Genomic DNA, 26,229 nt, shown 5'->3' on the forward strand with positions numbered 1-26,229 from the left:
GGGAAATTAAAATCGTTGAGAGTGATTCAAACGGCCTTGAGTGACCATAACATCTTGTAACTTGTAACTGAGGAATGGAACACAGATCACTCCCAAATGGTCCAACACCTACCATAATATCGACTCGACCTGACTCCGGGTGGAAATAGAATCAGAATTCAGAGAAAAGATATGGGTGAAATACTGGACAATCTATTGAGGCTAAAACCTGTCGAGCCCGACCAAAGTGCAAACCCCATTGAATACACTGAGGTATTGAAGGTTTTCAACAAAAAGGTTGTGAACAGGAGTGGCCCCTCTACCTATAGGCATGCCTATGACCATCAAATTGTAGCCAAAAAAAAGGCCGTTCAGAGGGCCAGGAGGCTATTTAAAAAATCTAACATGCATGGTGACCTAGTTCTGTACAAAGAAACCAGGAACAGCTACAGAAATTGGCTCACTCAACACAAATACCTCATACTGCAAAAAGACAGTGAGAAGATGCTAAATCTAGTCACCGGTAAAAACATCTCTGGTATCTGGAAACTAATCAACGAGATATGTATTCCTGTCGACTCAAAAATCGTTAACCCAATCCCACCAAAGGCCTGGAAGGAGCACTACCAGAATCTCTATTCCGCAGGGAACATCAGCGGACCCCACAAATACTTACCATCGGATGAACCATGGGATCTGAATTTTGACAAACAGGACATTGTGGATCTTATTGACAAGTCAAATTCATCCCGTGCTGCTGGGCTGGATGGTCTTAAAAATGACATCCTGAAGAGAGATCCAGAGAAATGGGCTGAATTTATGACAATCCTGTTTAAAAACATAATTAGACTCAAAAGGATCCCCATCTCCTGGACCAGGTCTATAATTGTACCGATCTTCAAGAAGGGTGACAGGTCTGTTCCTGGGAACTACAGACCAATCGCCCTATTGGACGTCGTGGGTAAAATATTCGCTGCAGTGCTCCTTAAACATCTGAACGCTTGGAGTTGGCGGTCATACCACCAGGATCCCTGGCAGTCAGGGTTCCGCAAGGGTATTGGTACATCCCTAAACATACTAATCATCAATACACTAAAATGTATGGTCAAAGCCAAAAACTACAAAACCATCTACATCGCGTCCATCGACCTTGAACAGGCGTTTGACTCTGTTGACCGTGGACTTCTGTGGAATAAACTAAGGAAATGGGGCTGCCCAAAACACCTGAGGGAACCCTTGGAGGCACTCCACACAGGAACAACCATCCAAATTAGACTGGACAGAAAAGGAACTCTATCCAATAAAGTTGTCTCTGAAAATGGGCTGAAGTAGGGGTGTCGTTTGGCTCCAGATGTTTTCTGCCTATTTATATCAGATATGTTTGAAGCATTTGGGGCAGTAAGAAGCTTCCCACCAAAGATTGATGGGACCCCTGTGGGTAGGCTGTTGTTTGCTGATGACCTCCTTCTATTAGATCAGACCGTGGTAGGTCTACAGCGACAGCTAAAAGCTCTGGAACTGTATGTTCAGGGAAACGGACTGAGAATTAACCCAGAAAATCATGGGGTTAGGAACAGCGAACTCCGCTAAGACCTTCAAGTGGTACCTAACGGGGGAAGTTGTTCCAGTGGTTTCGTCAATGATCTACCTTGGCATTACACTCAATGACAATATCCAAGATGGTCCGGGTGTTCTTAGGTTAAGAAGCAAAGTAAAAAACTTGGCATCACAAGCGCTTCTAATCAAGTCACGCTACTGTTCCTTCTCATTTCGTCCCCTCATCGACTTCTACAAACTTAAAGTTTCTCCAGTTCTGACCTATGCTGCTGAGGCCAACTTCATTCTTGCACCAGAGGTCTGGCGAGTGCTTGAAAGTCAGTTTTGGAAAAGGGTTTTGAGATTACCCTCATCTCTCCCAATCGAATGTGTGAGGAAAGAACTGGGGCTCACCTCACTGTATATCGCTATGGTTTGGAAATCACTAACCCTCTACAGCAAATGCTTGGTTCCTCCGGAAAGAAGTGTTTTTTTGGCTATAAAAGAAGCACTGTCTGGTAGCCAGATACCAGCTCTAAATATATGGCAGAATACATGTACAGGCATTTTGGATGCCATTTCCCAAAATGTAGACAAGCTACTGGAAAACCCGTCCAGGGTAAAGAACAAACTGTTGGACTGGGACTGGATCGTCACCCAGGACAGTTTCAGTTTATTTCCATCTATAACCTTGGGACTTGACGAATACTACAGTAGAGGCACAGTGCTTCCACATCTCGATAAATTCCCGTCTTACTCAGAAAGGCAGCTCTTTTTGAGATTTCGTTTGAACCTATTGCCTACAAGGGAGGTGCTGGGGAGAAGGTCCAAAAAAAGGGAAGATGGGTCAATGTTGTGTCGACGCTGTGGCTTGGAGGTAGAAACTCTACAGCACTTGGTAACGAGTTGTGTTCCACTCTCGGCCTCTAGAGGTCTGGTTGGGAAAACACTTCGAGAACCTTGAGTCCAAACTTCCGCACAATAGGTGGTCTATTTTAAGATGGGGAGGAAAAGTATCTTTGACTTTGGCTTTATTGAATTTTGTGAGAGACATCTTTTCAAATTTAGATACGTAGCCTTTCTTGTTTCAAATTTTCCTCCCTATATAGTTGTGTAACTTTCAGATCTGTTTTCTTTTCTTTTATTTTAACTAACGAAACCGATGCATTTAAAGTTTTCTTGAAAACTAATTGATGTTATAATATAAAAAAAATAAAAAAATAATGGAATCCCCCGTAATTTGGGAGTAGTTTTCAGAACGTTGTCATTAGTTTGGTGCTTTACAGATTACAGGTATGAACTTTCACTGTTCCTTTAAGAATAGATAGTAGCAGAATGTTGTCATAAGATTAGTAAGATTAGTGCCTAAGAGATTGCAGTCAGGAAATGTTACTGTTCCTTTAAGAATGAGCACTCCTTCTCCTTGACAGTCACGTGCATGCGCTCGTATTTAATTAATTACTTCCCCTTTAAATGTAAACTGCAAGTATACAGCTGTAATGCTTTGTGCGCATGTGCGAGGCTCAGTCGGTAGGGGAGACCGGATTGTAATTGTCGTGGGGTGACTGACTTTATGTGTTATACAAATACTTTATGTTGGATGCCCAATATTACGCCGTCAGATGGAATACCTGTGCTTGATGGCCACTGCAACGCTGGTGGGAGCACAGCGGAGCAGCGTTGAAACACTGCCCAGGACCTTCAGCACAGTTTGGCAGCAGATCATGGTTAGTTGATCGGACGCGCGGGGCAGTGGGGCTAACAGAGAAACAAAATCCTTGTTGCCACTTTGTAGTGATGGATACACGCAGGCATGAGGAAAAGATTAAAAAGGGGCTTTATTGTAACTAGATACTTAAGTAAGAAATATAAGGAGGAGTGGTGTGAGCCCCACCGGACTCTGGCTCTGCAGTTCAGTTTATCTTCAACTCGGTGCTATAGCACTCTCTCACCAAGTTACGTAGTGTGCTCACACATATGAGAACCATGACAAGCTCACAGTTCGTGTTACAGCAGGGGCTGTATACTACAATGATATACATTTTCTTTGAAAAATGGCTTCTGTATAAACCCATCATGATTGTGAATATTATAACCTGTGAATGATGTAATTCACTGAGTATTTCAATTGGTGTTTATAGCCAATAAACATATGTACAAAAATACACATTTTGGTCATAGTAAAAATTATTAGAATTTGCTTCTTTTATTTACTTATATAAATCTAATTTAAATTAATTTTGAGTTTTGCTTGGAATTATTTTTTGAAGAGGCTAATCCCTCGAACAGAGTGACCAGGTTTTCACCTCATTGATTTCTGAGGTAATAAAATAGAGAGCAGAAACAAGTCAGGGAAGCTTGAAATGAAATACACTGACACGAAGGAAAGAGAAACTCCAACGTTGAGTGCTCAGAAAGGGTTTGTTTACACTTTGAGAAATGAGGCGTCTTGGCATTTCCATCGAGACACGTCAATAGATTGCGCACAGAGGACTTTGACAGGAAACGTGCATTGGTGTTGTGAAATTGGGCGTGAGCGTCTAGTAATATCAGCGTTAGGGGTGGGCAAACCGAATCAGTGCTGCGAGGGCACTTGAACTTAGGGTGATACATCAACGGATAAGAATATCACAAGATGCCGGTACCACAGTCGTCATTTTCGCATCTGTTAAAGTGTGAAAAACTTGGGTAAGTTGCATTGTTTTTTTTTTTTTTTTTAAGAACGATCGATGTATGCTCTGAAATACATGGGCATGAAATAATGGGTAGCATTTCTGACCAAACTGCACCTTTAAAAATTGGGGGCACTCTTCTTGGGACAGTGGAAAACTGGTGGCATTCATCATTGCCCTCAGTGAACATGTTAAGCCCTTCATTTGTCATTTGAAATCGTGTGTTTGTGTTGCTCAGATTCTGCTGAATCCAATTTACCAGAAAGCCAGCACATCAAGTAGGAAGCTTTTCAGTACATGGTCGTTATGGTGCATGTGCACTAAATAGTGTGCATTTCACATGTCCATTTGTTTCTGTATCCTTTGATGTCGTTCTTTGATACCGCACTATGTATTCTCTACTTGCAAATGGTTCACTCATCAGCTCACGGTGAATGTGGTATTTAAATGAAACGGTAAGATGGATATGGTAGTTTCATTAAGTACATCTATTTGTGTGTATTCCGCCCTTCCCGAGTCATGCTTACATGCATGCGTCCTATACACGGCTCCGCTATGCAATAGGAAAATACGTCCATCTTCAAGAGTTGTTTAGCGATAAATACTGTAAAAAAAACATCGCAGAATAGCATGAGTTCCATGGCACATACCGCCTCGTTGTAGTTGGAAGTTCACTAACAAAAGTACATATAACAAATACATGCTGCATTGCTGGCCCATTTCATAAAATAATCTTAAACGTGACCACATTGGATGTTTTTCATTCAAAATTAACCAAGATTGTATATCTATAAACCAGAAAGCAAATATGACACATATTGTAGGGCAACAGGGAATAACATGTGTTCTGGCTCAATTCTGGTAGACAGGCAAAGAATTACAGAACACAGTGCAATATTATGACACTAGAGCCAATATTACATGTAACTTAATGTACTGAGTGTGTTCGTATCTTCCTATGCATCTGTTGATTTGATTCATCAATGTCTTTTTTATTCATTTGCAACATGGCTGAAATCGAGCATGTGCACCTGGCATCAAAATAGAATCGTTTCCACAAGGGTATGTCAAAGGTTGTCTCTTTTGCGAATTGAATACATTAGAACCGCAGGCTCCCAAAGGAAAACCATAGAAGGGAAACACAACACTGATGAAAAAAGAAGGTGTACTTCGGCCACCGTACCTATGTATCCAAGCGCACAGCCTCCCATAAATATAAGGAGCAATACAGTAATCCACACGACACTTATGTTTGCATTAATGCGGTTAACAGACAGATTTGCTGAGAGGCACATAAAGCTTTCCAATTCCAGGGAGCCTACAACTGTGCCAGTCAGCAGAAAATAATATCTATCCAGAAAGACTCCAAACAGCTTAATTTAATAAGGAACTGGTAAAATCCCCACCAGAGTATATTTCAGTAAATCAATTTGGTCCTATCCCTTCCACTGAGGGTTTAGAATTCATACCTGATTCCCAGATAACTGCCAAAGACAGCTTATGAAAAGAAGATATGACAATTTAATTAAATCAGCGGCTCAGGTGCAGTTTATGCCTAGACTTACCTTTCAAGGCCGTTAAAGTAAACACATCCTTAAGTGCAGTTTAAAAGTTATCTCGTTGTTTTTTTTTTCTGTATTCTGTGTATCTCGATGTTCATGGTACACTGTGACACCCGAATGGAGCTTAAAGCCGAAGTACACTTAACTCTTCTGTATGACAAGTCTGGTGGCATAATTGCCTATTGTAGGTGTTCATTGAGAGAGGAGATTTATCAGGACCGGTTCGCGGAGTCGGATTTCCAAGAGCTTTATATATATAAGAATGACCTTTAAAATTAATCCGTGGCTGCTGGAAGGGAAGGCAATTTACAATAAAAGATAAAGACAATCTCTGACCCAACAGGAAAGAAATATCTTTGTTAAAGCCAAAGGCATCAGGGGCCAGATTACAGGTGCAAGTTTGGAAAAAGTTGGGAAAAGTGTGCCTTATTTCTAAAAACACTGGAACGATTTATAAAACCATTGCCATTGACAAGTGCACTTTGGCATGGTATAAGCACCAGGGCAAACATTGGCCTAGTGCAAAAAAGGAACATGTTCAATGCAGTTTTGTCCGAGAACAAAGTTTGCCCTAGTGCTAATACGGATTAGAAGACATCCTACAGGTATTTATTTAAATGTTCAAAAGTAATCAAGTATGCTAAAACGAATAGTAGATAATCTAGTACAATTGGACAATTTTAATGTATGCAACATCTCTTCCAAACGTTAAATGTTATACCGAAACGCCAGTGTCTTGAAACTACAAATAAAAGATATTTAGTGAATTATTAATTATTCATATCATGAAAAAAGTGTACCAGAATAATGTGTGCTCATTTAAATTGAAATGAGTATACTGCACTTAAGGTGTATGTTTATTCAACATAGGGTCCACAAAGTCTACAGGGTCCCTTAAGTGCCAGGCTATTATGTAAGTTTATGCAAAAATGACGAGCATACTCATCCTTGGCACTTAAGAGGTTTTAATCCACATATACATTTACAAAAATTCAAATTTGTCAATATTTGCAGTCTAAATTTGATTCTGAACATTAGTACACAAGATGCCCTTGCCAAACACGTGTTTGGCCTATGTGGTCTTTGTCAAGGCAAATCATGGGCTGACAATTCTTCTATTTTGACATATTGACCATCAAACAAAACAAAACAAGACAAATAAAATTTCAGGTATGTGAAAATATGATAACAAATAACAGCAATAACACAATCATATTACAACACATATCCAGGAGAGAACAAATGGGGTAAAGGGATTTACATTGACATCACAGAAAAACAAAGAGGAAAAAAAGAGCAAGAAAGGGGAAAATCATATATTTCAATACAATTGTAAAATAAATAAACAATCTTTTTTATACGCATACTACACATCTGTTAGCTGCAACTCTAATATCACACCAATAGCGTTAACACACACCATGCAATGGTGTGCTTATTGTCCAAAATCAGAGATTAATCATAAACTCAAATCTGCTATAATGGTTGCCATAAATCCATTGCTGGATACTCATGAGAACAGCCATATTCCAGCACCATCGCGTGAGTCATGCAAATATGTGTAGTCCTACTCCTTCTGCTGGTCCAAAATTACCAGTCTCATGTGTTCCATGTAGACTTAAAATGTGATATCATGCACCAAAATCTCTTCACACCTTTTCTGTGAGTATGGAACAAATCATACTTGTAGACCCATTTAGGCGCACAGCATATTCATGGATTAAAACATCCATAAGCAGCTGTGGTGCAGAGTGGCGCAGCAACCCTGCAGCAACGCCAGTTACGCCCTGTAAGGATATTTGGCGTGTTACAGCACAGAGTACAGCACTACTGCACAGGTAGCAATTTTTTTTTTGATGCAGCACCACCACATGGGTGTGGTGCATTGCTATATGTGTTGCCAGATTAACATGGACATATAAGTAAAGACAGGCTATTCAGTCAAAAACGATTTTAACATATAAGATGCAAATCTATTTTTACAGTTAAAAGCACACGTGCACATTCAACAATGCACACTATTTTTCACCTGAAATGCCTATGGTGCAAGAGACACATTTGAAAATGGATAACTAACCTTATTAATAACTAACCTGACTAATAAAACTGCATTTAACATAACCCACTAATAAAAATGTGTCTCCAATGCAGAATTAGGCCTACTCTGAAAGTGAACTTTTAAACGCACATTCATTTTTTTTCTTTTTCTCTGCTGCTCTGTCCACATAACTACAGGAAGCAAAGGGCTCGAAGGAACAGGAAATCAGTTGGTTACAAATGGTTACTGTAGAAATGAGCCATTGTGTAGTGAGGGAGGAGATGGCATGATTGATTCTGATTGGAGCAGCGTCATAGCAAGTATCATGCTAGAGGCAGTGATTAGAGTTTTGCTGGGGGAGCTTGAGGAGAGGGGGAGGACAATCGAAATTTGGCAGAGCTGGGAGAAGGACCTGTTTCCTGGCTGAAGCATTCCTGCTGCAAAAGCTGAGAATTCCAGGCAATAACCCCGGTTTGAGAACGAAAGCCGCTTGTTTTCACTGGGGTTAATCTTCAAGGGAGCCAAATTCAGAAAGAGAACAGCTGGAGAAAACTCATGCTGAAGAGATAAGGTAATTACAGAAGTGTGGGGGCTGAGTGTGTACGAGAATATTCAGTCAGTGTAGGAAAAGAGATTCCTGTGCTTTACTCACATGTTTAATGTTGCAAATTGAGTTCTTGTCTCCGCCACTCTCTTTTCAGTGTATCACAGACAATGCTGTTACTGTGCTATTTTATTTATTTCTGTAAAGAGTGAGATCGTGTTTAAATGCAACTTTTATAATACACAAAAATATTTGAAAGCAGACGGGTGGTGTGTTTTATATTTACCAATACAGTGCTGATGATGTGGGGAGATGTTTAGACAGTGCAATTGTCATTTTCAAGGTAGCTAAACATCAAATATGGCTGCAGCCGTGTGCACAATGTAATTCAGTATGAGCAATTATAACTAACTGTGTGTGTTGTAGTTTGTCGGAGGTCTATGAGTCGGCAAAAAGGGAGGCCCGGGACATAGTTCACTACCGTATATAAGATAGTGAAAATACCACATGATAGCTCGCTGCCGTAGATAAGACAGAGAGAAATTGCCCATGGTGGCACACTAAAAATGAAAATGTGGTGTTCTTGAAATGCAAGCCTGAGGTCTCTCTAGTGATTACACGAAAAATCTAAACAAAAAATAAGGGGTTCTGGATATTGGGGCCACAAATAAAACAAGGGAATTATGCTCAGCAAAATACCACCAACCACGCATACCAACCATGCATACCGAATACGCATGTCTGTGTGCTGAAATAATGCATGTCCACTGTATTATTGTTGTACATGGCCCAATCTGAATACAAGGAGTGATTGTTGCTAAGTTATTTTTCGGCGGTAAGAAAATACCGTCAGGCCCCAAATCTCCACAAAACACCCTACATATTTATGGTGCGTTGCAGGCCGGGAAAGTGATCATAGAGTACCTACTGGGCGTGGCAAGCGTGTCTCACACTGCCATTTGCACATTAAAGGGAACCCATTTTATAATAGCAGTGTGCCACTAAAAACAAATTTCAGAATGTCACAAAGGGAAACCACATTCTCAGACCTAGTGCAATATTTAGAGGCAAAGTTGTTTGCACATGGGACTTGGTCGTCGAACAGCACGTTAGAATGGCGTGCATTCAGGGTGAGGTGCAGAAAGAAAAACTAGACAATATTTTTGCAGAAGGCAGCATAATTTAGGTCTGCCTTACAAGATTATTGAATGCAGCCGATAAAAGTGCAGAGAAAGACTGTTTAATACGGCTATGCGGCAAAATATGGTTTATTTTGAATAAGTCCCTGTGAATGCAGGAGAATGATACTCAGCTAATTAACAGGTTAAAGAATGAATTAGATGGGGCAAGTAAAAATCAGGAAATGTTAAGAGCAGAATTGGATGTATGCCAAAAAGACATGCAATTAAAATGCAGAGACTTTGATGCTCAGTTATCCAAAAGCAAGAAACAATTTGAGGATAGTGAGCAAGAATTGGTACACTTAAAAGCCTTAGTGGACCACATTAGACAAGATAAAGATGAGGTTTCAGAAATGCAGATTTTACAAAAAGAATATTGTGAAAAAGAATGTGATCTCCAGAGTGCAGAACAAGAAATGATTAAAATGATTCAAGAAAGAGACAAGAGAAATAAAGAGTTCAATGAATGCCAAATGCAAATGTGCGACATGCAGGAGGTGATTAATAAGATGAGTGATGAAAACAACTATTTGCAAAATGAAGCAAACAGACTCCTTAAAAAGTGTAAGGACTTAGAACAGCAAATGTGCATTCCCAGGTCCCAGGAGAGGCGGCAGGGTACCACATTCAATGGAGTGGAGGTGAATTCTAGCTCTGCCCAAAGAGCTAGTGTTCCAGTGACTGGGCCGGTGACTGAACTTGGTTGCAGCGCCCTTGGGGGATTTGATACTCCCATTGGGGGCAGCCACCAATCTCATACACCTGAAAACAGGATTGAATCACAAAATAGTGCAATTCCATGCATTGCAACAAGTAGCCCCATAAAAATAATGAAATCCATTAAAGCCCTGATCAAACCATTTAAAAAGGGAGGTGAATGCTGCATTGAGGATCACTTAGAAGTGGTGCATGACATTTTTAAAGCACTCCAGATACCTAAGGAACAGTACAGACAATATTTTCATCTACCTTTAGATGCCCCGACGGCCAGCATCATAAGGGGATTAAATGAACAGCAGAATATGACCTGGTTGGAGTTTGAAAAAGAAATTAGGCGTCATGTTTCTCCTTTTCAGTCGTTGCAGGAGGCAAAGAAAGTCGCTTACACAATTACTGCTGGACCTAATACATCCCCTAGCCAATTTTTACAAGACTTAAAAAGAGCATTTTCTCGCTTTGATGTATCTTTTGACTCAAATTCCAATGAGTTTAAAACTGCATACTTCTATGGGCTACAGAAAGACATCATATCCCAATTGGTCCGTGAATTTGACCGTGACAAGTCCCTTGAATGGATTGTACATCAAAGCACAAAACTATATGAGGTACTCTATTGTCAGGGTAGAGAAAGTGATAAAATGAAAGATACTAGACCTAAATCTAAAGAACCCTCAGCCACAGTAATGGAAATCAGGTCAGCCAAAATGTCCCTTGAGTCTGCTCAAAGCCAAGGTAAAAATAATGTGACACCTGAACAAAGGGGTAATCAACAAAGATCGCCATTTCCTGTACCAATGTTCCAATCACATGATCCTAGCAATAGAGAGAGCTACATCAGCCCTAGGTATTTAGGGGACAGACCCCGGGTAGGATATCGGCCTGATATGGCAGGTATCAACAATAACCAGAGACAAAATCAAGATCAAAGAAATGATGGTCCCTACCAGTCATTGGGGACACAGAGCAGATTTGATCCCAACACCATGATATATGGTAATCAGGATAGGCCACGATATGTGGATCGATTTACTGATAATGGAAATCAACCTAGGGGCCAGTACCCACAATCTGAGAGACAGGACATGAGGCAAAACGTGAACTACAATCCACGTCAATACAATGATTCCCCACCAGGGGACTATAATCAAAGGATGGGTGCAACCCGCTCCCCTCCACAAGTGAATCAAGAGTTCAGAAACCATCCCAACCGACATCAATCACCTGAGAGGTATCAGAATAGATCCAATCAGGGGGAAAACAACCAATATCGACCTAGGCCACAGAAAGAGGATCCTAGAGAGATGGAAAGGTTCCAGTGCCTTGAGGCCCAAGTGAAAATGTTAGCTGAGCAAATAGGAAAGCTCTGTACAGCGCAAAAACAACCTTCCAAAGAGGGGGCTGATGGCCATAGCAATGACCGGGGGGCTTCCGAAAAGTGACTAAGTACTCATGATAACTGCAGTGCCAAAATGACAGATTGCTCTGATATAATTTTGCATAACGACTCTGAGATGCCTAATGGATTAAATGTGAAAGTGCCAGTAAATGAACTTGTGACAGAAAGTGCAAATACTTCTAAAAAAGAGGTACGGTTTAACCTAGAGCTAAATAAAACAGTAAAGATTTGTACAAATGAAAAAGAAACATTAGGAATTCCAAAAGAACAAAGGGACAGATTTAAGAAAAATGACTCATGCATGGGGAATACCAGTGAACAGGGAGTAAGAGGGGATACTATAGCTCCTTCCCTGGGCAAGCAAAACAATGACCGAACACAGACAGAAAAAGGAAATACTCAAAAGGAGGGTACAAGTCAATCACCTGAAGAATTCTTTGAGCCACATATTTTTGAAGAGGCTGAAAGGGCTGGTATCACACTAAATGATCACAAATGCACAGAATTAAAAAATGACAAATTGCTGAATGATGTTGTTACACATGTTCAGTTGGAAGGTTGTAATGTGGTCTCTGATGTTACCCAGATGGATGGGCGAACAGTGGCCACACTCCAAAAAAACTCTGATCATGGAGAAATAAATAAAGTCTCTCGCGCAGAAATGGGTAAAAAGGAGGGAAAAATGTCTTTCCATTTACCAATGTGTTTAGCCAAAAGTGAAAAAGACCTGAGAAAGGTGAGCCCTGAAATCAGTAAGAATTCACATTTCTTATGAAGTTGAGGACAGATATTATGCACCCATCACTGTAGAAGAAAAATGCCACACCTTTGCTATGATTGACACTGGCGCACAGGCCACAATTATGACCAAGGAGCTGGTAAAAAGTATCAATGAAGGGAGACCCCCACAGAGTCAGATCACAGTGAAGGAAAATCAAGGCCCAGTGCATAACTTTAATGGGGCGGAGGTGCCCATCATAGGTGTAACTGAGGTTGACATAAAAATAGGAAAGCACAGAATGAAACAAGAGGTATTGATCACATCTATTTGTGAAATTCCATTTCTGATGGGGACAGATTGCCTGAAAAGATTGTCTCCTCTAATAGATGGGGTGAATGGAGTGCTGTGGTCCTTAACCAAAAAACCATTGAGGCCTAAGAAACTAAAATCACAAAACAGCAATATAAATGAATGTCACACCGTTGCCAAAACAAATTATGCTGTGGAGGTATATCTCCAGAATAGCTGCATACCTAGTGTCACTGTTATATTAATGTGTCAAGACAAAATGCAGAGCGACAATGAAAAACTACCTGTACAAATATACTTGGACCCAAGGAAAAATTGGCAGACTGCCATAGATGAGCACACATTACGTTTTTATTTAAAAGAGAAAACATGCAAACAGAATATTGCTCCTAAAACAGATTCAGAAAAACACATTACCACTCTGGCAGAAATACACATGGAAGATGAGCAACCATGGGTTCATGTTGGTATAAATGACTATTTTAAAACAATAAAAGCCACTTTAGCGCTTGGACATGAAAGGAGTTTCATTAATGAGAAATTGTTGCAAAAAATAATGGAGAGGGAAGAAATCCCGAGATTTAGGATTAAAAACCAATATGTTTCTGGGTTGGACAGTCCAGACTTTGAAAACCGAATTGCAGGCAGATGCATGCTTAAAATTAGCATTGGGCAGAAAACAATTTACCATAATGTATGGATAGTGAGTGGAGCACAAAATGAATTTTACATGGGCAATGACATCATGCACAGAATGTGTATGGTGTTAGATTTCCTTAATCAAAAAATATGGTCACACCTAGGTGGTCCGGCACCTGAATTTGAAGACAAAAGAAGGGCTTATCATTGTGCACAACTGGTTCCTTATGCAATCGAATTACAAATGAGGAAAGATACTATTATTCCTGCATTTACAAAACAGTTTGCAATAACACTGAAATGCAAAAATGTACAGCAGATGAAAGGCTCTGATGCATTTGTATGCCTGAATGAATCCATAAAACAGCAAGGCCTGGATTATGAATACATTCCATTGGTAGATATTGGTGAAGGATCTGTAAAAATTATGGTAAATAATAAAGGTTGTCAGGATATTCATTTAGAGGAAAACTCCCCATTAGGAATGGCCATACAAAAATCACATTATACGGCAGATTTTAAATAACATGGTGATTGGAAATATTCCTGAAAAGTATGTAGATGCCAAGGGTGTTTTGCCAGAACACCTGGACTCTCAGCCCAAAGGAATATTTAAAATTCATTCTGTGTATCCTTAGGATTCAAATGAGACAGTGTGCTGCCATCAAGAGGATTGCATAATATTTAATTTAAATGAAAATGAAACAGAAAATCAGCCCATTGAAGTGGAAGCTGATATGCCAAAATATTTAAAAGTGGCAGCTTTACAAAAAGACACAGCCACACAGTTAGAGGAAAGCGCCGAGATTCCCTTACCAGAACATTTTCCAGAATTTTCCAAAATGGTAGAAAAGCAGATCTCCTTAGCGGATGCGTGTGAAAGCAATGAGGATAGGGACAATCTGAGGGAGATATTTATGGAGTTTAAGGATGTATTTGCAAAAGATGCTTATGATTGTGGTTTAACTGATTTACATGTGGCCACACTACCAGAAGGGTGTAGCAGAAATCCAGTGTTTGTACGCCAGTATAGACTACCGCTGGCATGTTTAGAATCATTGGCAGAGATTATTAAAAATGTGGAATCGCGGGGAATCATCAGGCCCATTCATAGCACATCCAATACACCTATTTTAGGTGTGTTAAAGCCAAATGGTCAATGGCGGCTATGTGCAGACTTGAGAGAGGTAAATAAAAGAGTACCAGTATCTAGATGGCCACTGCCATTCATTGATCAGGGCCTAGCTCAGGTACATGGTTCAAATGTATTTACCACATTAGATCTCACCTCTGGATATTGGTGTGTGCCATTGGCAGAGGAGATACAACATTTATTTTCCTTTACATTTGACAGGACTCAATATGCCTGGCTTAGAGCTCCGTTCGGGTACATCAATAGTGGGAGTGAATTTGGCATATTTTTGAGAAAGGCCATGCCGGATGCAGCGGAAAGAGGAACAATAGTTTATGTGGACGATGTCCTGATAAAAAATGAAAGCCTGAAAAGCCATTTTGATGAAATAAGACATGTACTTGGCCGATTGCAGAAAGCAGGCGCCAAAGTGTCTTTGCAAAAAGCACAATGGTGCAAGAAAAAAGTGAACTTTCTAGGGCATGAAGTGACTGAACATGGGCTAAATCCACAAAAGAAGAAAATAGAGGCCATACAAAGATTAAAAGATCCTAAAAATGTGAAAGGAGTAAAAAGTTTATTAGGGATGACATGCTATAACAGAAAGTTCATTGAAAATTATGCAGAAATCACTCAACCATTGACTAAACTGCTTAAACTGAATACCCCCTGATGCAGTGGCTAAATTAAAGGAATGTCTTATAAAGGCACCATGTTTAGCATACCCCATAAAGGACAGGGATTTCTTTATAGTAATAGGTTTTTCTGAACATTGTATGTCAGCAGTGTTATCACAAAAACACGATTTGAATCACAAAACCATTGCATATGCAAGTAAGGCATTTTCCCAAGTTGAAATGAAATTTGATGAATGTGAAAAGGCCCTATTAACCACTGTGTGGGCGCTACAACATTTCCGCCCCATTGTTCAGGGAGAAAAGGTGATTATTGAAACAAATCATCAACCTTTGCAATTTTTAGAGAGTAAAAGAATTAGATCAGGTAATCTAGCGCAATCCAGAATCACTTCATGGACGCTGGCATTACAAGGTTTTCCCGTAGAAGTGAGATATGGACAAAATAAAAAGAACCCAATTGCTCAAGGGTTAGCTGACTTACATGACTGTGCAGCTGAACAAATACCAAATGAAATGGAAGTAGAAACTAGTTTGCAGGAATTTGAACAATCACCACAAAGCTTTTGATGAAAAAACATGCAAGGATTTGCCAACTGTATATGTGGATGGTTGTGCTTTTCACATTGAAAATGACAGTAATAAACAATTAGTGGCAGGAATAGGAAATGTCTGCTTGAAATGTGAAGGCGTCCCCAGTATAAGGATGAGGATTGGAGATAGGAGCAGTCAGGTGGCAGAATTGGCAGCCATTTATAAAGCAATTGCTACTGCAGTTGATAAAAAGTTAAGTGAAATTGTCCTGGTGACTGATTCTGACTATGCACGGAATAGCTTTGTGGAGTATTTGCCTGGTTGAAAAGCAAGAGGCATGGTTATATAGAACAAAAAGCCACTTAAACATGGAAAAATGATACAAGCCATAGACAAATTGGTGTCAGAGAATAATTTAACAATATACTGGAGAAAAATTCGTGGGCATTTAAAAACACCAGGAGAGGATAAGGAGGGAAATGATAAGGCAGACCACCTGGCTAAGATTGGGGCTGTGATGGGAGAATTGCTACCTATTGATTATTTAATGGGTGAAATACAAATTGATGCAGTGACACGTTCTAAAGCACCAAAGGAGGTAGATCAACCGGTGGTGCAGTGGAGTCATGACACGCCAGACCAAGATTTGATTGAGGCACAAAAGAATGATCGAATTTTGGGAATCTATTATAATCATTTGATAGATCCTGAACAAAATTCTTTAACAGAAAATGATTGTATGGGAAAAGAAGAGTTGAGGGTGCTATTAAAGAACAAAACACAAATTAGATTACAGGATGGACTCATGATTAGAGAGTCCATAACAGGACAAATACAGTGGGTAGTACCCCTTTCATTCAGAGGACTAATGCTACACCATGCACATGATGCCATAACTGCAGGCCATAGAGGTTCACAAAAAACATTAGAAATACTAAAAGATTATGCTTACTGGCCACATATGTCCCAAGATGTGGAATTATATACTAGAGGATGTCTAGTATGCGCCCAATTTAAACCTGCTTCACCAATGCATAGAGCACCATTGATGAAAAGAGGCCTAACTCTCCCATGGTCAGATTTGCAAATAGACTATGTAGGTCCTTTAAAAAGGTCGAGCAGGGGAAACCGTTATATTTTGAGTGTGGTATGTTTGATGTCGAAGTGGATTGAATGCATTCCTGCACCAGATTGTAGTGCGCACACAGCAGCCACATTGCTGGTGAACCATGTGTTCTCAAGGTTTGGGTTGCCACAAAGAATTGAGTCAGACAGAGGAAGTCATTTCACAAGTACTCTAATGAGTAAGGTATGGCAAATACTAGGTGTGAAAAGGAAACTACATATCGCATATCGGGCAGCGTCTTCAGGTACAGTTGAAAGAAGCAATAGGTCTGTTGTGGATATTTTAAAGAAATTTGTGGCAGAAGCAGGTTCCAGCTGAGATTTACGTTTACCGTTGGTTTTGATGGCAATCAGATCAACTCCTGCCAAAGCAACAGGTGTTAGCCCCCATGAGGTCTTGACAGGTAGGAAAATGGTGTTACCACAACACCTACTATACAGAACACATGAGCAGACACTTGTGAGTGCATCCACAGTTCATGAATATATTGATGAACTGAGGATGCATTTGCAACATGCATTTGCTTTTGTGCAGAGAAATCTGGAAAGAGCTGCTGACAGTGCAAAGTCTTATTATGACAAAAAGACATCAGTAAAGGAATACAGTGTAGGGGATCAGGTGTACAAGTTTCATTTTGGAAAAAGTAAACAGAAAAATTCTAAATTTCTGGCAGCCTGGCAATGGCAGGGGCCATTTCGAATTATAGATAAGGTCTCTCCTGTAGTTTATAACATTTTGAAAAATGAAGGTGAAACGGCAATAGAGCAGTTTGTCCATGTAAATCAAATCAAACCATGCCATCCCAGACATGAGATCAGGCAGCTTGAGCATGTAGAAACAGATAAAGTCCCTTGAACACAAAAAGAGAAAATAAATGGGTACAATCAAGAGGCAGTGACAAAGAATTTAAAAAGTTGATTGTTATAATGGCACATAAACACTGTAATATATGTAAAAATATATAATATAAAATATATAAATAAATAAATATATATAATGGAAGCTCATGGTTGGTGTGCAGAGAGAAAATGTATTAAATATTGAATGCTGTTTTATATGTGTTTGTTTTCTTTTTAACTTGTGTTTAATTTAAAAAAAAATATATATATTTTTACCAAGCATGTTTTATTTTTGGCAAAAGGGTGAAGTTAGTATTGTGCTATGTACTTAATTTGTTTATTTTCTATTTGATTTAGAAAATTAACATTATTTGGTCGGAGGTTCCGGGATCAGAGCCCACGGGAGACGATGGAGTCCTGGAGCCCACGTGGACGGATTCCGGGAAAGCCCCAAAGAGGGGTGAAGACCAAGGCTGCAAAGCGATCAGCATTGAAGATGATACCGATGATATGGTTAATGATGATGATATTTGGAGGGATCTTCAAGAATTCAGAAGCACAGGTTGTCATTGAACCTGGACCAGCATCTGGTATCGCGGTGGAAGAGGCACCAGGATTCATCATGAGTGATAGAAGGATGATTTTCCAAAATATATACATACCATTGAATCCTGAGATTTTGATTGAAAAACACTTGAACAATACCGGAATTAAGATTGAACACACTAAAGAGTGGCTGGAAATAAGAAAAGAGGACACTAAGCAGTCAATAAGAGATATATGAATGCAATTGGAAAAAACATTCGTGAATTCAGCAGACATTAAGAAGAAGAGAGGAAAGAGAGGTGCGGTGATGCTCGCGATATCATTGGTAATGTCTATAGTTGGAGCCATAATAGGTACCACAATATCAACAGCCAATTCTATTTCGGTAGGAACACTGAGTACTAAAGCGCAACAACTGAGTATTGACCTAGAAATAATACAAAAAACATTAGATGGAATTAGAGGGAGACTGGATGAACAAGTAAGATTCATAAATGAAACTGCAATCATTCTAAATGAACAAGCGGATGTAATGCAACGGGCGACTAAAATAATACCTAAGCATGACAGAACTTTAAATTAAATATTGAACAGAATGAGTCCTGTTGATAGACTATTAACCAATTATATGAGAGAAGTTCAAACGGCAGTTTCACAATTGATTCAAGGACATATCCCCTTGTATTTTGTTTCGCAGGATATTATTCGTCAAATGATAGAAAGATTGACCAGGAGGGTCAATAAATTGATATAATACAGGTAAAAATTGCATTCGAAATGGGTAATGCAATGCCGTTATATGTGGACTTGGAAAGACTAGAGATCGGATTTTTGCTATGCATCCCATATGTAGCCCCTGAACTTATTTACCAAACGAAGTGGGTACACAACGTGGGATTTTGGCAAGAGGACAAATTTATTAAGATTAAGACTCCAGAAGTGGTGGCATTTCAGTCATGGGAACCTGAAGTTTATTTAATACCAAACCTGGAAACATGTGTAAAATTTAAAGAACAAAATTATATGTGTCCAGGTAAACCGTTTGTTCCTGATGCCACAGATGCAATTTGTGGTTGGAAATCTGACCCAAGTATATCAGAGGGATGTGAAGTGATTATTAGCAATATGGGGAGTGAAGAAATGGCATAGGCTAAGATGGTCAGAGGTAAATGGTTGGTCAGCACCTGTTTAAAGAACATGACGGTAGTACATTTAAACCATGGAACATACGTGGTTAAACAGGTGAAATATAATGTTTTTTATTTACAGGTTCCAAAGGATACAACTGTGTCAATTGGGGGGTTAACATTGTTTCATGTAACAAATGATGTTTGGGAAAGCCAAGTGGAAAATATCGATTTTTTTCAAAGGGATACTTTTCCAATAGATCCGGATGTGGAATATTTATTGAATCACAAAGAAAGACATGTTATAAAAATGAATTTGAGAAAAAACAATATTACAATTAGTAATCTGGGGATAATAGAAGTGGAAAGATTTAATTGGGGAACCTGGGGGGAACGCTCAATAGTGGGTTTGGCTGTCCTGGTGCTAATCATGGGTGGATGGTTGATTGTGCTATCAGTAAAAATGAAAATGTTACTGATTTTACTAGCTACGTCAGGAAGAGAAAGATATCCCAATACACATGCATTTTAAAAGAAAAAAAAAGAACAAGTTGTTTTTAGGAATTGACTTGGAGCGTAGCCAAGTTCTAAAAACAAAAGGAGGGTATGTAAGGATATTTGGCGTGTTACAGCCAAGAGTACAGCACTACTGCACAGGTAGCAATTTTTTTTTTGATGCAGCACCACCACATGGGTGTGGTGCATTGCTATATGTTTTGCCAGATTAACATGGACATATAAGTAAAGACAGGCTATTCAGTCAAAAACGATTTTAACATATAAGATGCAAATCTATTTTTACAGTTAAAAGCACACGTGCACATTCAAAAATGCACACTATTTTTCACCTGAAATGCCTATGGTGCAAGAGACACATTTGAAAATGAATAACTAACCTTATTAATAACTAACCTGACTAATAAAACTGCATTTAACATAACCCACTAATAAAAATGTGTCTCCACTGCAGAATTAGGCCTACTCTGAAAGTGAACTTTTAAACGCACATTCATTTTTTTTCTTTTTCTCTGCTGCTCTGTCCACATAACTACAGGAAGCAAAGGGCTCGAAGGAACAGGAAATCAGTTGGTTACAAATGGTTACTGTAGAAATGAGCCATTGTGTAGTGAGGGAGGAGATGGCATGATTGATTCTGATTGGAGCAGCGTCATAGCAAGTATCATGCTAGAGGCAGTGATTAGAGTTTTGCTGGGGGAGCTTGAGGAGAGGGGGAGGACAATCGAAATTTGGCGAGCTGGGAGAAGGACCTGTTTCCTGGCTGAAGCATTCCTGCTGCAAAAGCTGAGAATTCCAGGCAATAACCCCGGTTTGAGAACGAAAGACGCTTGTTTTCACTGGGGTTAATCTTCAAGGGAGCCAAATTCAGAAAGAGAACAGCTGGAGAAAACTCATGCTGAACAGATAAGGTAATTACAGAAGTGTGGGGGCTGAGTGTGTACGAGAATATTCAGTCAGTGTAGGAAAAGAGATTCCTGTGCTTTACTCACATGTTTAATGTTGCAAATTGAGTTCTTGTCTCCGCCACTCTCTTTTCAGTGTATCACAGACAATGCTGTTACTGTGCTATTTTATTTATTTCTGTAAAGAGTGAGATCGTGTTTAAATGCAACTTTTATAATACACAAAAATATTTGAAAGCAGACGGGTGGTGTGTTTTATATTTACCAATACAGTGCTGATGATGTGGGGAGATGTTTAGACAGTGCAATTGTCATTTTCAAGGTAGCTAAACATCAAATTTGGCTGCAGCCGTGTGCACAATGTAATTCAGTATGAGCAATTATAACTAACTGTGTGTGTTGTAGTTTGTCGGAGGTCTATGAGTCGGCAAAAAGGGAGGCCCGGGACATAGTTCACTACCGTATATAAGATAGTGAAAATACCACATGATAGCTCGCTGCCGTAGATAAGACAGAGAGAAATTGCCCATGGTGGCACACTAAAAATGAAAATGTGGTGTTCTTGAAATGCAAGCCTGAGGTCTCTCTAGTGATTACACGAAAAATCTAAACAAAAAATAAGGGGTTCTGGATATTGGGGCCACAAATAAAACAAGGGAATTATGCTCAGCAAAATACCACCAACCACGCATACCAACCACGCATACCGAATACGCATGTCTGTGTGCTGAAATAATGCATGTCCACTGTATTATTGTTGTACATGGCCCAATCTGAATACAAGGAGTGATTGTTGCTAAGTTATTTTTCAGCTCTAAGAAAATACCGTCAGGCCCCAAATCTCCACAAAATACCCTACAGCCCCCAACCCCACCCCGTGCGCCAATGAAATCGCACAAATACAGTACCTGGTGCAAAGGCCAGTGGACCAGCATACAGCCCCCCAACCACGAAAACGCGTGTAAAACTCCCTGCGCACCCCTCAGAATACACGTACCACTCTCACGCTAGTGATAATGCGTGTAAAACTGCCCACGCACCCCTCAGAATACACGTACCCCTCTTGCGCTAGCGAAAATGCATGTAAAGCTCCCCGCGCACCCCTCAGAATACAGGTACCCCTCTCACGCTAGCGAAAACGCATGTAAAACTGCCCACACACCCCTCAGAATACACGTACCACTCTCGCGCTAGTGATAATGCGTGTAAAACTGCCCACGCACCCCTCAGAATACACGTACCCCTCTTGCGCTAGCGAAAATGCATGTAAAGCTCCCCGCGCACCCCTCAGAATACACGTACCCCTCTCGTGCTAGCAAAATCGCATGTAAAACTCCCTGTGAACCCCTTAGAATACACATACCCCTCTCGCGCCAGCGGAAACGCATGTAAAACTCCCCGTGCACCCATCAGAATACACGTACCCCACTCGTGCCAGGTATATTGCGTTGAAATGTCCCCCCTGTGGTGTGGGCTGCCTGTGGGGCATGGGGAGGGTGGATGGGCAACCTGCAAGAATTTCGGGGGTGCGCGGGTACGTGTATTTGGGGGTACTTGGGGAATTTCACATGCGATAGGGCCTGTGCGAGTGGGGTATCTGTATTTGGGAAGTACGCAGGGAGTTTCACATGCGTTTTCGCTAGCGCAAGAGGGGTACGTGTATTCTGAGGGGTGCGCGGGCAGTTTTACGAGCATTTTTGCTAGCGCAAGAGGGGTATGTGTATTCAGCAGGCCCTGACTCATGTCCCCCTGCACCCCCACCCACCCAGCAGTGACGGGCACCTGCCAGCAGGCCCCGACTCATGTCCCCCTGCATCCCCACACACCCAGCAGTGACAGGCACCTGCCAGTAGGCCCCGACTCATGTCCCAACAAACAACAAGTCCTAACAAAACAGACCTATGTCCCTAAAGCCAACCCTAATCCCCTTTCCCCCCCAATCCAAGCATGCAACCAACCACAGAACCCACTTCCAAATTACCCAAGCCATGATAGACTAAATGAACCACCATGCCCATGCAGGAATGCACAACGGAGCCACACAGTGGCAACACGTTACTGAGGAAATGTTCAATGAGACATGCACAAAACCAATGACAGAAGACAGCAACAATTCAGAAGTTATAAAAAATGTATTAAAAACATAATGAAATGACTTGGAGGAATAGTAAAATGAAAATCAATGTACAATGACAGATTTAGAAAAGAAATATTGTAAATCCAATGAAGTAAAAAAAGAAAAATCATGTACAATAAAAAAAGTTGTCCTTTGCCAATGTTCATAATAAAAACATAATCCAAATAAAAAATAACCATTGATCCATGGGAATATAGAAAAATAAAGTATGTACAAGTCTACAACTATATACAATGGAAGTCCAAATGGTCCATGATCCACAAACAAAAGTAAACCTACAAAAAAGTCCTATGAAGAAAAAACTATATACAGGAAGTGTAGCAATGGCCATTAACTCCAAAATAAAAGAAAAACAAAGGAAAACTAAGACTAATGAACTATATACAATGGCAGCGGCGGCAAGTCCTACGGCTCACTCTGTGATGTTCCAGGCCAGGGCATCATCGAACTCCACGTCGATGCCCCGGAGGCGGACCTCTTCCCTGTCCTCGAGGTCTCGCAGAGATGCAGTCATGGCCTGTTCCAAGTCCCTGTGAGTTGCCTCGAGGCTCTCAGCCCGCCTCAGTGCCCTGCGCATGGAGTTCTCCGCCCTGAACATAGTGAGCCATGCTCCTCCGCCCGCCGCCACTCTGCATCTATCCGCTGGCTTAACCGCTGCCACAAGGAAGACACTCCCATTCCAGGGTCCTCCTGCCCTCCGGCAGATGCCTGCCCCTCTGATGTTGATGGCCCCGAGCCATGATTCCTCCCACGTTGAGCCTGCCGCTGCCTCCGACGCAACTGCCTCTGCCAGCACAATGGCATCCGGGCTGATGGAATCCGCCGTCGCCCGATGATGCCGGCACATCCTCCATCTGCTAGGGTCCAGTTGCTTGGGTGTCCACCCCTGCTGGACCTCCGACTCCCGACTGTGGCATGGATGGGATCTCCACCGAGCTGGCTGCGTTGGTCGGGGCAGGTCCACAGGGGGCCCTGGTGGCATTTGGGCCAGCAGACGGCAAGGAGAATGACTGGCGCATAGTCTGCACAGAGGAGGAGAGGGCCACCAGAGAGCCCGACACAAGTAGGAACCCCCCGACCATGGCCCCTCCCAACTGGACCACGTTGGCACGCAACTCTCCGTGATGACGTGCGTGGTCCCCCCAGGAAGCTCGCACGTCATCACAAATGTCATGCATGCGCAACGCAACACCAATCAGGACGGTCTCCATACGGTCACGGGTCCCCTCATCCGCAGGTAGAGGAGTGTCAGATGATGTGGAACTCCCCCCTACCTGCAGACAGCCCTGGGATGGGGCATCCATGCTGGTGCATCCATGCTGGTGCATGGCGGTGAAGTCACAGTGTCAGGGACAGTGACATGAAAAGGCCCCTCCACGGCGAACTGTCCTGCCTCCTGCCCCTGCCCCTGGATGGCACCACTTGCACCAGAGGTACCACCCCCACCAGGCCCCATGTGCGGCTCATTGGTGGACTCCTCCTCCTCTGTGCACACCACCAACCTGGATGCCTCCACACTGTCTTCCGCCATCGCAAGCCCCTGTTGGGCTCACCCGCTCTTCCGCTGCAGCCATAGTGGCAGATGCGGCACCAGTTCCCTCGCTCCCGAATGATGGTAATTCCTGGGAGGGTGATTGGGCCTTGCGTCGCCGGCTGGTGGAGGCATCCCTGCCGCTTTGCTCCACAGCGTTGTCTCTGCCCTCTTCTTCACTCGCCGCTATGTAGAGGGAGACATAGAACACAAGCATCATGGTACTGTACAATAGTCCCCTAGACAGGAAGCAATAGCACATGAGTGGCACTGTCAAACGTCACTTCCATCATGTCCCTCCACATCACATGGGTCAGTACAGGTAACACACATGCAGAAACAGGCATGGTACATGCAATGAACATTTGCATCCATGTTCAAGGAACAGTTGAAACATACAATGGTGGTTTGGAACTCACATGCATCATGGGTCATATGGATCACATGCACACACATCACCGTAGTTTCATGCATCTGGCCTCGTACACCCCAGACACAGTGGATACAAGGATGACTGGGCTGCATCAGTGAATCAACACATCATCACAGACATGTGTCATGCATCCATGGCGTTTACAAGTCACACACACGCTACTCAGACACACAGACATGTACACCATACATGTCCATGACAGCAGCACCCATCTCTTTGTAAGAGGATTCAATTCAACACTACAGCTAAGTCAATGCCTAGTCTGGGATACTGAATGGAAACCCTTATTGACATATCTTTATGTCCAGTTCATGAGTTCTGGATGACTACACCTATATAACACACTTCTCTTGGAATCTCCCTGACCCCACTGAGCCAAGAAGTAGTTCTGTTTTGCAAGTTTAAAAGGTTTATTTGAGAATTTAAACAATATATATATATATATCACACTTTATAATAAATTAATATCTGATAGTACACTTAGACATATGATGTTGATCAACAATGGGTAATCTGGCACTAGCACACTTCTTTACAATCAATGAGGAGTTAGTATAGGATGGATCAAGTAGCAAAAATACTTTTATGATTTCAAATGGATGCAATGTTGAATGAAAATGCAGTACAGAACTAACTAATATGGTTTCACAAGATATCATATGTTCACTTTTCCCCTGGTGGCAATTCGCCCCCCTCCCCTATGCAATGTAAGACATGGAAGTAGATGGAAAGAGGAGCACACAGTTCTCAGGAATGCAATCAAATACAATACGAAATTCAGTTCCCCCCCAGCAAGCTTAGAGAAAACCGGTATGAGTTTTAAAACACAGGCCCAAGTGCTTTGAATGTGGTGGCAATGAAGTGAGAAATATGCTGAAAATGCTTTTAATTCCCTTTCGGAGGTTCAGGGTGAGTGAGAGATACTAGGGATGAGTGCAGGCTCACTTTAGCAATGATTCAGAGATGGTGATTAAGAGGCAAACAAATTTTTAGCAAGGAAAGAAATGACTGCTGATGGTTACACGTGGCTGGATTTTTAACCAAATCGCAGGTAATAAGTAGTAGGTTGGTTTTATGCTTGTTGGAAAGGTAAGAGTCTAAGCTTTCAGAGGAAAGTTAAACCAAGTTCCTAGCCCAAACGGTTCCAGAGATACGGACGATTAAATAAAGGTTGTTTTTCGGATTTTAAGTAAACTCAAAATGACAGGTGACAGCTTTGCAGCTGCAGAATTGACAAATGACAGTGGTGCAGCTTTACAAAATGACAAGTGACAACTTCTAGGAGGCGGTTCTGGTTATATTAAAATAGTTTGGATTAGAATATGTTAATTAAGAGATTGGTTCTGCACAGTTCTGCTAGGTACTCACAATATATTTTTGAAATAGGCCTCGCCACGGATCTGGTCAGGTTTTGAACTGGACTCCGGTTCTGGTCTCGGCACTTCACAGTGATCTGGGTCAGCTCTCTGGT

Source organism: Ambystoma mexicanum, chromosome 1q (genome assembly GCF_040938575.1).
Source record: "Ambystoma mexicanum isolate Mex_15411 chromosome 1q, UKY_AmexF1_1, whole genome shotgun sequence".
Taxonomy (NCBI): Eukaryota; Metazoa; Chordata; class Amphibia; order Caudata; family Ambystomatidae; genus Ambystoma; species Ambystoma mexicanum.